Source organism: Pteropus medius, unplaced genomic scaffold (assembly GCF_902729225.1).
Source record: "Pteropus medius unplaced genomic scaffold, Ma_sr-lr_union100, whole genome shotgun sequence".
Classification (NCBI taxonomy): Eukaryota; Metazoa; Chordata; class Mammalia; order Chiroptera; family Pteropodidae; genus Pteropus; species Pteropus medius.
In genome coordinates this window covers 8003324-8015836 of record NW_024340698.1, presented here as the reverse complement: position 1 = coordinate 8015836, position 12513 = coordinate 8003324, and the positions used below count along the sequence as shown (strand labels likewise).

General features: G+C 37.0%; 1 protein-coding gene and 1 pseudogene across 1 annotated transcript in view; one reads left to right on the top strand and one right to left on the bottom strand.

Moving 5' to 3' along the window:
* Positions 1-12513, bottom strand: part of HS6ST2 (heparan sulfate 6-O-sulfotransferase 2) — a 326845-nt gene that overhangs the window by 168465 nt on the left and 145867 nt on the right. The gene's annotated exons all lie outside the window — the stretch shown is intronic.
* Positions 4502-5384, top strand: LOC120612776 (heterogeneous nuclear ribonucleoprotein D-like; annotated as a pseudogene).

Sequence of the window (12513 nt, the reverse complement as noted above, 5' to 3'; positions counted from 1 at the left end):
CCTGAGTTCTCCAATTCTCCGAGTGCTGCTTGGTTTCTCATCGGTCTAATTTTGGATCTTTTCTGAAACAATAGAGTACTTTACCATATGCCTGGTACCATGCTAGGTACTTTGCATAATCCTATTAGTGAAATTTTATAAGGATCACACAAGGTAGGCATTAGTATTATTCCTATTGTACAAGTAAGGAAATTGAGACTCTGCTATTAACTGATTTGCTCAAAGAAACACAACAAGGAAGTGCCACAGGCAGATTAGGGCCTGAAACTGCAAGCCCAACATTGACTAAGTCATTTCACTTTGCTGAGTTTCAATGTCCTCATCTGTAACATGAAGGAATAAGATATCCCACCTAATAGGGTTGTTATGAGGATAAAATGAGAAAATTAATGCAAAAACTTGGTGTGGTACCTGCACAAAGTAAGTCCTCAACAATAAATATTTTCCTTTCCTTGCTGAGGAATAGGCTTCATGGGATGGGCTGCTATTCACAGACTTCCAGCCTTAAGATGACTGGAAAAAGATCCAGGCTAACTAGCTGGAGCAGTCTTGAGCTTCTCTCTCAGGAGCAGGGGCTCATGTGGCTTTGGGTTTCATTCCTGCACCAATGTGCTATTGTCCTCCTTATATCTACAATCAAGCCTATCACTGCACCACCTAGGAGAGGCAGCATCCAGTGGCATATGCTATGTAGCTGCACTCATTAGCAAGCACACTGGATTTTGATGTGCTCTAGACCAAACCTATCAAAAAGGTTTTTCATATACATTGTTTTACCACAAACTGGAAAGGATAGGAATGTTTTCCTGCTGGATCAGCGATGAGTCCAAACTCCCTTCAAGAGACAAGGGTGGTATTAAAATGAAAAGATAAAAAGAATAATCCAATTGGTCTGAGATGTTACAAAGTTACATAGAATTGGAATAATTTCATATGTGCTAAATGTAATATTCAAGATATGTACAAATATTAGAAGTAAAATATAAGGGTGACTAACTCTCCCTGGGAGAGAATAAGAGGAAAACTTCATAGCAGACAGTTGAGCTGAGCCTTCAATGATGAGTTGAAGGTATGTGGAGATGGGGAGGGGAGTGGAATGGCTTTTAGGCAAAGGAAAAGCACAAAAACACAAAGGTGTGTGAGAGAGAAGGGTATTCTCAAGAATGGTGAGAGTTTAATGTGGAGAGTAGTGGTAGCTGGACAGGTTAGCAAAATTCAAATGAAGAAGAGCCTTGTATGTCATGCCAAAAAACAGAACATACATCCTGTGGTTTCAAAAGTGTTCTACAGAAGGTTGTTAGCAGGCCCTATGTTGAAAAATGTGAGTGTGGGGAAGAGGGATGATTCTATGATGAAATCTATTTGGAATGCTGAAATATATAAAGTTAAACATGGTTTTAACTGAAGGACTTCTTGGGACATTTAATAAAAATTTTAAGCTCCAAGAAGAGAATAATAAAGTATACAGGTTTTCCCAAAGCTACTTGATGACAGACCCATTTTTCGGGACATCCTGTAAAACTAGTGTGCAATAGAATGTACTTTGGGAAACGTAGGTTCACAGAGCCATTAAGCAGTTTTGATAGGACCTTGCAGTGAAGTAGAATCACAGCGATAAATTATGAAGCTCTTGAAAAAAATCTAGGCCAGAGATGCTCAAATAAAGGAGTCATGGGCATGGAGAGGGCATCTTTGAGAAATATTCATGAAGTAGAATGCATAGAACCTGAAGGATTTAGATGAATGGGTGAGGGGAAAAAATATGTCCAAATTCCTGGTTTGGTAAATCATGTAGAGGGCACTACTACTAATGGAGCATAAGGAATATAGAGAAAAGACCAAAATTGGGGTGGGGTAGTGGTGAAAGGAAAAGCTGGATTCCTTTTTGAGGTTTGTGGGATATGTCAAATGAAAAAGTTCAGCAGGCAGTTGAGTGGATGCAACTGAAGCTCAGGAGAGAGGTAAGAGCTGCAAAGGTAGATGTGGGCATTATCAGCATATAGATGGTACAACCATGGAAATGGATAAGATCCCCCAATTCAAGAAAGAGTTGTTAGCACTAGTGCTAAATGCTATGTAGACAGGTTGGATAAGGGTTGATTAGAATTGGGTTTGATTATTTGGTCATCGATGACTTAGGGGAAGACAGTTTCATTGGAGATGTTGGACAAGAAGCCAGATTTCAGGGAACCAAGGGAGTATGAAAAGTGAGATTATGGAGGGGAGAAATCTAAAACTAAAGAAAAAATTTAGAAAAAAATAATCTGAAGAAACAAGTGTTTATCCTTAAAAGAAGACATGGGGGAAGAGGGTCATAACAAGTGATATAAAAGAGCCATGAGAGATATTCTGTGTTTCCCCAGAGAAGACTAACTTCAATTATATGTTAGGTAGACCCAGGTTCTTCCCCAGTTTGTATGACCTTGGATAAATCATGTCAATGATATGAGCCTCAGTTTCTAAATCCACAAAATAGAGATAGTAACCATAGGTAACTCCTGGGGTACTATGAGAATTAAACTATTTTCTAGGGTAACACATGGGTGAATGTATGTATCCCACAGTGTGGCACCTTGTAGGTACTCCATAAAGGTTCAATCTCACTTCCTAAATAACAAAGATAATGATATAATGCCAGTAGTGCTTTACAAACTCAAAACCTTGACATAAATGTGTATGATGGGTGGGGAAGGTATCTGTAAATCTCTCTTGAAAATTTCTCTTTGTCAGAAACCTGAAACCCGCACAGACTCATGATATCTCTTTCCCAAGCCCCAGACCTGTTTTACTAAAGTCATTCATCAATATCGGAAGCAGCTGGAACTTTCCCCATCTCCACTCTCATGTACACAAACTGTACTCTAGCCGAGCAAAATTCCTTGACAATAGCTTTCTTTTACCTAGGTACACACCTGGGCCTTCTGAGGGAATTCCTAGAAATACAATGAGCCAGGGAATGTCAGTCTGGAATTGTTGTTCTCCAGGAACTCTTCCTCAGGCCCAATATGTCTGCCTTCAGGAATTCTCTCCAGGAAGGCTGGCCAGGGACAGTGTCCTGGGATGATTTGAATGGAAGGAAAATGAGGGCTTCTTTGCTTGGGGCCTCCTAAAAGCCTCCTCTCCACAGACTTCTACACAGAGAGTTACAAAGTAATGAAGACAAACAATTCCTCTGAAGGTACATAAAAGGCGGGGTTACCAAAGTCTTCTGAAAAACTAGAAATATTAGTTGGAAATAGAGGCACAAAAGAGAGGCAAACCAAACCACTGATCTAAGGTGCTGAATGAATGTGGCAAATGCATTCTGAGAACTGAGGCCACCATATACCCTTCTCACTCTTATAACGGTGAAGAATGTGACTCTACCCCTAAATTGTGAGAGGATGAGTGAGCAGAGCAGGAAAATGTCCCCAAAATTCAATGAGGCACACTAATTAAGTCAATAGTCCTCCATGTGTGCTGAGGAGATTTTAAAATTACAAATGCTCACAGTCCTACCCAAGACCAAATAAATCAGAATCTTAGGAGATGGGGCCTGAGCCTCAGTATCTTCAAAAAGTTCCCCAGGTAATATAAATGTACAGCCACAGTTGATGTAAAGCACCCAAGTACAGTACCTAGCCCACAACATGTAAGGGACAAATGGCAGTTCTCCTCCTTTCATTCAGCAGACACCAACCATACCACTGAAGGAAACCACATTTGGTTGGACTGGCATCACATCAAGAAATAATCCCACAAAACAGTGCCAGTCATGACAACATGGATGAACCTTTAGAGCATTATGCTAAGTGAAATAAGTCATAGCAAGACAAATATGTCTTACTTACATGTGGAATCTTTAAATTATGTTTTTAAAAGCCAAACTCACAAAAACAGAGTGTAGACTGGTGAATACCAGGGGCAAGGAGGTGGGGAAAATGGGGAGATGTTAGTCAAAGGATACAAACTTCCAGTTATAAGAGGAATAAGTTCTGAGGGTCTCATGTACATCATCATGATTATAGTTAACTAATAATACTTTATTTAATACTTGAAAATTGCTAAGAGAGATCTTAAATGTTCTTAAAACACACACATGTTGTATAATTATGTGAGGTAATGGATATGTTCATTAATTTTGTTGTAATCATTCCACAATACATACATATATCAAATCATCACATTACACACCTTAAACTTACACAATGTTATATGTCGATTTTATCTCAATAAAACTAGAAACAAAAAAGGAACGACCCCACAGGCCATCAAACAAGATCCTAAAGAAATAATTAGATGGTATTTGAAATGTTCACATAATAGACTCAGTTACCCGTAAGGTAGAGTCACCCTTTGAGAAATTTTTCTGGTATCTGTCCTCTTCCATCCCACACTACCTCCTCCCTGGTTCAGTCCAGAAAGGTGGACATCTTTGCACCACCATTTTAAATCCAGCCCCATACAACGCTCCACCACTGCTGCTGCCGGGACTTGGACTGCTCACCAGCACCTCCCAGCCAACAATTCCACCACCATGGAGGACATGAACGATCACAGCAACATAGAGGAATTCACAGAGGGATCTAAGATCAACGCTAGCAAGAATCAGCAGGATGACAGTAAAATGTTTATTGGAGGCTTGAGCTGGGATACAGGAAAGAAAGATCTGACTGAATATTTGTTTCAGTTTGGGGAAGTTTTAGACAGCACAATTAAAACAGATTTGGTCATCAGAAGATCAAGAGGATTTGGACTTGTGCTTTTCAAAGATGCTGCTAGTGTTGATAAGGTTTTGGAACTGAAAGAACACAAACTGGATGGCAAATTGATAGATCCCAAAGGGCCAAAGTTTTAAAAGGGAAGGAACCCCCAAATAGGTTTTGTGGGCAGATTGGAGCCTTTGGAGAGACTGAAAATATTGAACTTCCCATGGATACAAAAACAAATGAAAGAAAAGGATTTTGTTTTATCACATATACAGATGAAGAGCCAGTAAAGAAATTATTAGAAAGCAGATATCACCAAATTGGTTCTGGGAAGGGTGAAATCAAAGTTGCACAACCCAAAGAGGTAAATAAAACTGGCAGCAACAGCAACAACAAAAAGGAGGAAGAGGTGCTGCAGTTGGTGTAAGAGGTGGTACTAAGGGTCGAGGCTGAGGACAGGGCCAAATCTGGAACTAAGGATTTAATAACTGTTATGATCAAGAATATGGAAATTACAATAGTGCCTATGGTGGTGATCAAAACTATAGTGGCTATGACAGTTATGATTATATTGGGTATAACTATGAGAACTATGGATATGGACAGGGCTATGCAGACTACAGCGGCCAACAGAGCACTTACAGCAAGGCATCTCAAGGGGGTGGCAATCACCAAACCAAATATCAGCCATACTAAAGGAGGACACTGGGGACAATCTTACAGGACGATATTGAAGATGGTCTTCTGTCGATCTAAGATGATTAATTTGTAAAAGACTTGCTAGTGTACAAGACACAACCATGCCCAACTGTATATAGCTGCCAATTAGTTTTGTTTTTGTTTTTTGCTACCTGTATTATGACTCAATATGGATTTGTGTTTATACAAATTTTATTTGCAGGATTTCATGTTAAACCTCAAATAAATGCTTCCTTATGTGGAAAAATAAAAGAAAGGTGAGTCTTTGTTCACAGCTATGAATACCTGAGTCACTCCAGATTGCAGGCACCAGTTGTAATAGTCACTGCTAAGACATTTGTTGGCTCTCTCTTAGCCTTTCAATATTTGATATAAAGCTTCTCATTCAGTTACACTTTTCAATTTTAAGCTGCATTTGAGTCTTTTCAACCTAATCGAGGAGGATGAAGATGATTAAGTGTTCTATCAAAAGTAAGCGTTACTGTGTAACTTTCTACATAACTCCCAGAGAGCCTTCATATGGTGACTCCATCACACAAGACTTCAGGCTAATTCTGAGGCCCAGATGTGGCCCTTGGAAGTGTTCAGAAGACAGACGTATGGAGAACTGAAGCATAAAATTGCTTTGAAATGATACAGCAAAGATGCATTTTTCTACCCATTCAAATCTTCTCCAGAAATTCTGACAGCAGTTTTACTCAATGCCTTTGAAATCTACTTTCTAACAATTTTTTTCACACCTTGGTCTCCTGTTCGGCACATCACTCTGCAATGAAGCCTGTTTACCTTTATGTCATTCACAAAGGGGCACATTAATATCATTTGGACACTTGGAAGATGCCTCCTACCATGACTGCTGAATTGAACTGAAGTAAACAAATACTTTCTGCCAGCTCTAAAACATTCACTTTTCAAATGGCAATGCCATGGTGGAAGGCCAAATTCTAGGTAGCCCACTCCCAGAGGTAAAAGCATTCAAAAAAAGTAGAGATAAGGAAATGTTATTTGGTCAATTTATGCCCAACTGAGGGAGCACCACAGAGTTCTGGTTAATATAGAGGAAAGGGCCCTGCACTGGGAGTCAAAAGACCTGGGCTCCATTCTTGGAACTGTCATTACCCAGCTATATGATTTTGAGAAATATAGACTAGTGATTATGCCCAAAGTCTGTGGCATGACTTATGAGCTATGTGACCATAGGCAAGTCATATAAATTCTCTGTACCTCAGTCAGTCTTTCATCTGCAAAATGAAAAATTATAATGGCTTCTACATCATAGGGTTGTTCTGAGGATTACATGAGTTTATATAAATACTTAGAATAGTGACTGGCACATACATATTGCTTTGTAAGGTTTAGCTCCCAATACTCTGTTTTTAGTTGTAAAATGAAAGGTGTAATAAATAACTCTTAAGCTCCCTTCTAACTCAGTGATTCTGTTCTGTTTATCTGTCATCTAGAACCTCTGTCAGATATTGAAGTAGAAAGAGTAGTATATGCTGAGACTGTTCAGAGTCAATCTGCTTGGTTTTCCAGTAAAATCCTGGATTTGTGCATAATTTAGGAATAAGTCATTCTGGTTAACCAAGTTTTCCAGGTTACAAACATTTAGTACTTTAAATTTTCTCAGGAGTCACCAGCTGTCCCTCATCCACCCCCAGCTTGCTGATTCACTTCTTTGCTGTCCTGCTATCTTCACAGCTGAACCTTTAATCCTTATATTTCTCTTTTTGATTCTCTCTGCTTCTTATCTGTCTTTATTTCTATTACTTTCTTATTAAATTCTTGCCTTCTTATATTCACATATTGCCTTCACCAGGACACTCTCCCCAGTTTTACTCTTCCTACTCACATTCAAGTTTCAGCTTAGACATGACTTTCCATACTAGGTCAGAGGCCCCTGATGTATACTGTCATAACAATTGATTCTTCCCTTTATATCACATTTATCACCATTGAAATGACATACCTAAAAGTAATTTCGAATGAATAGATGTTCTATATTCATCTATTCATGCATACACTAATTCATTCAAACTTTAAATTACTTAAGACATTCCTTTATTTTTGATCATGAAACTAATTATAGGATATACTGGATAATCCTTGAAGTCTTATTATTTGGCCTTTTTCATGCTGGTTGCAGAATCATTCTTTGCAACCAAAAATTATTCAAGAAAAATAGATACATATAACTAAAACTATCACTGTCTGGGTACTTGAGGACATAGAAAGAGTAGCTGATAAGAAACTTTAAAATGTATACTGATTTTTTAAAATTTGTTGAAATGATTTTTAAAAACCCTTTTCAAAGAAAGTCTTATATTAAGATATGTTCAAGTTCAAAGACATGGAATGGTGACTATCACTTCTCATATAAACATTTTGGTGATATATTCAGAGAACCACCCTAGGAAAAAAATGTTATAAGTAGACAGGCCATGGTCTAGTGAAACAAAAGCTTTAATTTTTACCAAAATTTTGAACACCTAATACCACAGTCAAACTTTAACTACCAAATAAATATTGTTTAATTGAATTAAAACCATACTGGCTTTCTAGCATGGGCTTTTAGTATCCCCGTCATAATTTCAATTATGATGTAATCTTAGAAATATCTGCTCATTGGTGAAGGTTTTAACAAAAGGTATTTATAGTCATCAACAATGGTTAGAAATTATCATCCAATTTATAAAAAGAACATTTTCTTTTTTAAGTGTCAAAATAATATTTCCTTACATTGGGTTAGATTCCCTTAAAGTCAGAAATTGAAAGTATCTCATAGATTGAACAAGCAAGAAATGTAAAATGTTTCCTTTCTTTAAATAAGCAGAAAAAGATAATGAGTGAAGTATACAGCTCAATGTCTTAGGTTTGTCATGATAAACCAGGATTTAAAAATCTATACCTTTTTCCTTGAAAGTTACAATTTCCTATAGGGAACATAGAAAATTACCTTGTAGCATCGCCCTCCATTAATAGAATCACTATATTCTAATGGAAGAAAAAATATCCAAGTTATTTACATCTCACTAGGGAGAAACTTGATTTGGGATTTGCAAGGCCCTGGGAAAACACAAGGATGGGAATAATTGAGTGTTGATCTTCATGAAGGGGCACCTACCCAACTGGGAGCAGTGGTCATGTGTAGACACAGGCTGAAACTGAAAGTCTTTGTTTCTCCTCTTTTCACCATGGCATCAATTCTCTTCCAAGGAGATCTCTGTTGTGGGTAATAGAACTAAAGCTAGGGAGCAGCAAGTTGGGCTGGAAGGAATCTGGAGCTATAAAGAGAAAAAGCTTAGGAATCAGAACTGGGATTGAGATCTATTCACCTACTCCAGGCTTCTGAAATGGGAGTGCCCATCAAAATAATTTGAGAGTAACTTTATTTTAAAAACAGCTTTATTGAGATATCATCCATATACTATAAAATTCACCCATTTAAGTACACAAATCAATGATTTTAGTGTATTCACAGAGTTGCACAACCATCACAATTAAAGAACATTTTCAATACCCCCAAAAGAAACTCCATATTCTTTAGCTATCGTCTCCCAATTCCCCGCTTTCCCTGATCATCACTGATCTGCCGTCTCGATGAATTTGCCTATTCTGGATATTTCATATAAATGAAATCATACAGTATGTGGCCTTTTATGTTTGATGGCTTCTTTCACTTAGCATAACGTCTTCAAGGTTCATCCATGTTGTAGCATGTGTCAGTCCTTCATTTATTTTTATGGTTCAATAAGATGCCATTGTATGGATACACCACATGTTTATCCATCCATCAGTTGATGGACAGTTGGGCTGTTTCCACCTGTTGGCTGACATAGGTTTTTAATGTATTGATGCTGAGTTATCAATTAGGACTCAAGAAAAGGTCAACAACAAGTCCAGGGGAAGGAAGCCCTGGAAATGTTTCTTGGAGACAGGTTGCAAATCTACAAATTAACTCTTTTTAGATGCCAGGGCCTCTGCTAGATGCTGAGTTTACAGTAAAGAATGAGACCTGGAGCTTTCCTTCAGGTAGAAAGAGTATTCAGAGGTGGAGGTGGAGGTGGAGGTGGAGGTGGAGATAGTTTCCTTTTATAATGGTCCATATCTTCCCTCTTTATCTTGGTTGGCCTTCTAAGGAATGATCAGAAGTTTAGATATGTTGGGAAAAAACACAAAACCTAAAAATTTATATGGGCTTGACCTCTATGTTTGCTCTTCTCACATTCTTTAATATATGGTGCCCTAAGTACGGTATATAGATGTTAAATCAAGTACAATTAGAGTTGCGGTGAAAATGTTTGATGATTTACAATTAAACAAAGTAGTTATGTTGCCAATAATGTTCAAGGGAGGAGCATGGGAGAAAGCTAACAACAACAACAACAAAAAAACACTCTAAATCTGACTTTGTCTTAAGCTATTCCCTTTGGGATTTCAACAACTTAAAATCCTGAAATTGTGTTTATTATTTTTATTTTTTGGTTTTCAATGGCAGTTGACATTCAATGCTATTTTATGTTAGTTTCAAGTGTATAGTATAGTAGTGAGACACTTATTAATTTGTAAAGTGATCCCCCAGATTAGTCTAGAATCCACTTGTCACTAAACATACTTATTACCATATTATTGACTATATTGTCTATGCTGTACTTTACATCCTCGTGAATATTTTCTAACTACCAATTTGTACGTCTTAATCTCTTCACTTTTTCACCCAGCCACCCAAAACCTCCTCTCATCAGGCAATCACCAGTTTGTTCTCTGTATCTATGAGTTTGTTTTCATTTTGTTTCTTAATTACATTCCTTAGATTCCACATAAAAGTGAGAACATATGGTATTTGTCTTTCTATGTCTGACTTATTTTATTTACTATAATACCTTCTTGGTCTATCTGTGTTGTTGCAAATGATAAGATTTTATTTTTTATGGCTGAGGATTTTTCAATTATGTATATGTACCAATTATTTTTTATCCAATTGTCTATTGATAGCAATTAGGTTGCTTCTATATCGTTACTATTGTAAAAAGCATTGCAGTGAACACAAGAGTGCATATATCTTTTCGAATTATTGTGTTTTGGTTTTCTTTAGATAAATACCCAGAACTGCAATTCCTGAGTCATAAGGTAGTTCTATTTTCAATTTCTTGAGGAGCCTCCAAACTGTTTTCCATAGTGGCTGTACCAATTTGCAACCTCACCAACAGTACATAAAGGCTCCCATTTTTCTACATCCTCGCCAACACCTGTTTTTTGATTTATTGATGATAGCCATTCTGAAAAGTTATGAAGTGATATCTTCTTGTGGTTTTAATTTGCATTTCTCTGATGCTTAGTGATGGTGAACATCTTTTCATGCCTTTTGGCCATCTGAATGTCCTCTTTAGAGAAATGTCTATTCAGGTCCTTTGCCCATTTTTTAACTGAAATGTCTTGTTTGTTTGTTGTTTTTGTGTGTGTGTGCTGAGTTGTATGAGTTCTCTACAAATTTTGGATATTAACATCTTCTCAGATATATCACTGTTGAATATCTTGTCCCATTCAGTAGGCTGTCTTTTCGTTTTCTTGATGGTTTCCTTTGCTGTACAAAAACTTCTAAGTTTGATGTTGCCCCATTTATTTGTTCTTTTCTTTCACTTATCCAAGGAGGTATATTAGAAAAAAAATATTACTAATAGCAATGACAGAAACTTTGCTGCTTATGTTTTCTTCTACGAGTTTTGCGGTTTGGGGTCTTACATTTAGGTCTTTAATCCATTTTGAGTTTATTCTTCTAAATGATGTAAGATAGTGGTCCAGTTACATTTTTTTTTTTGCATGTATCTATCCAGTTTTCCCAATACTATTTGTCGAGGAGACTCTCTTTACCCCATTGTGTATTCTTGCCTCCTTTGTCATAAATAACTATATAGGTGAGGATTTATTTCTGGGCTTTCTATGCTGTCCCATTGATCTATGTGTCTGTTTTTATGTCAGTACCTTGCTGTTTTGATTACTATAACCTCCTGGTGTAATTTGATATCAGGTAGTGTTATACCTCCTACTTTGTTCTTTATCGAGATTGCCATGGCTATTCCAGGACTTTTATGGTTCCATATAAATTTTAAGATTATTTGCCCTAGTTCTCTGAAAAGTGTCGTTGGCATTTTGATAAGGACTGCATTGAATCTATAGATTGCTTTGGGTAGTATGGCCATTTGAAATATGTTGATTCTTCCTATAAATGAACACAGTATGTTTCCATTTATTTGCATCTTCTCGAATTTCTTTCTTCAATGACTTATAATTTTCTGAGTACAGATTTTTTATCTATTTGATTAAATTTATTCCTAGATATTGTTTTAGATGCAATTGAAATGAGACAGTTTTCTTAATTTCTCTTTCTGAAAGTTCATCATTGGTGTATAAAAATACAACTGACTTCTGAATATTACTTTTGTATCCTGCTACTTTACTGAAGTCAATCATTTCTAACAGTTTTGTGTGTGTGTGTGTGTGTGTGTGTGCGCGCGCGCGCGTGCGTGTGATCTTTAGGGTTCTCTCTATATAATATCATGTCATCTGCGAATAATGACAGTTTAACTTCTTCCTTTCTAAATTTGAATACCTTTTATTTCTCTTTCTTGAATGATTGTTGTATCTAGGATTTCCAATACAATGTTGAACAGAAGTGGTTAAAGTGGGCATCCTTGTCTTCTTCCTGATCTTAAGGAAACATTTTTAGCCTTTCCCCATTGAGTATGATGATAGCTGTAGGTTTGTCATATATGACCTTTATTAAGTTGAGGTACGTTTCTTCTATTCCACTTTGCTGAGAGTTTTTATCATTAAAAGACACTGGGTTTTGTCCACTGCTTTTTCTGTATCAATTGTCAGGATCATATGATTTTTTAATTTTTTTTTAATTAAGTTTATTGAGGTAACATTGGTTAATACAATCATATAATTTTCAGTTGTACATTATCATTTGACATCTGTATATTCTATTGTGTGTTCACCAACTAAAGTCCAGTTTCCTTCAGATACCATATATTTGACCCCTTTACTCATTTTACCCTACCCCTACCCTGCTATATTTAACCCCCTTTTTACCATCTAACTCCTCCCGCCTCCCCCACCCCAC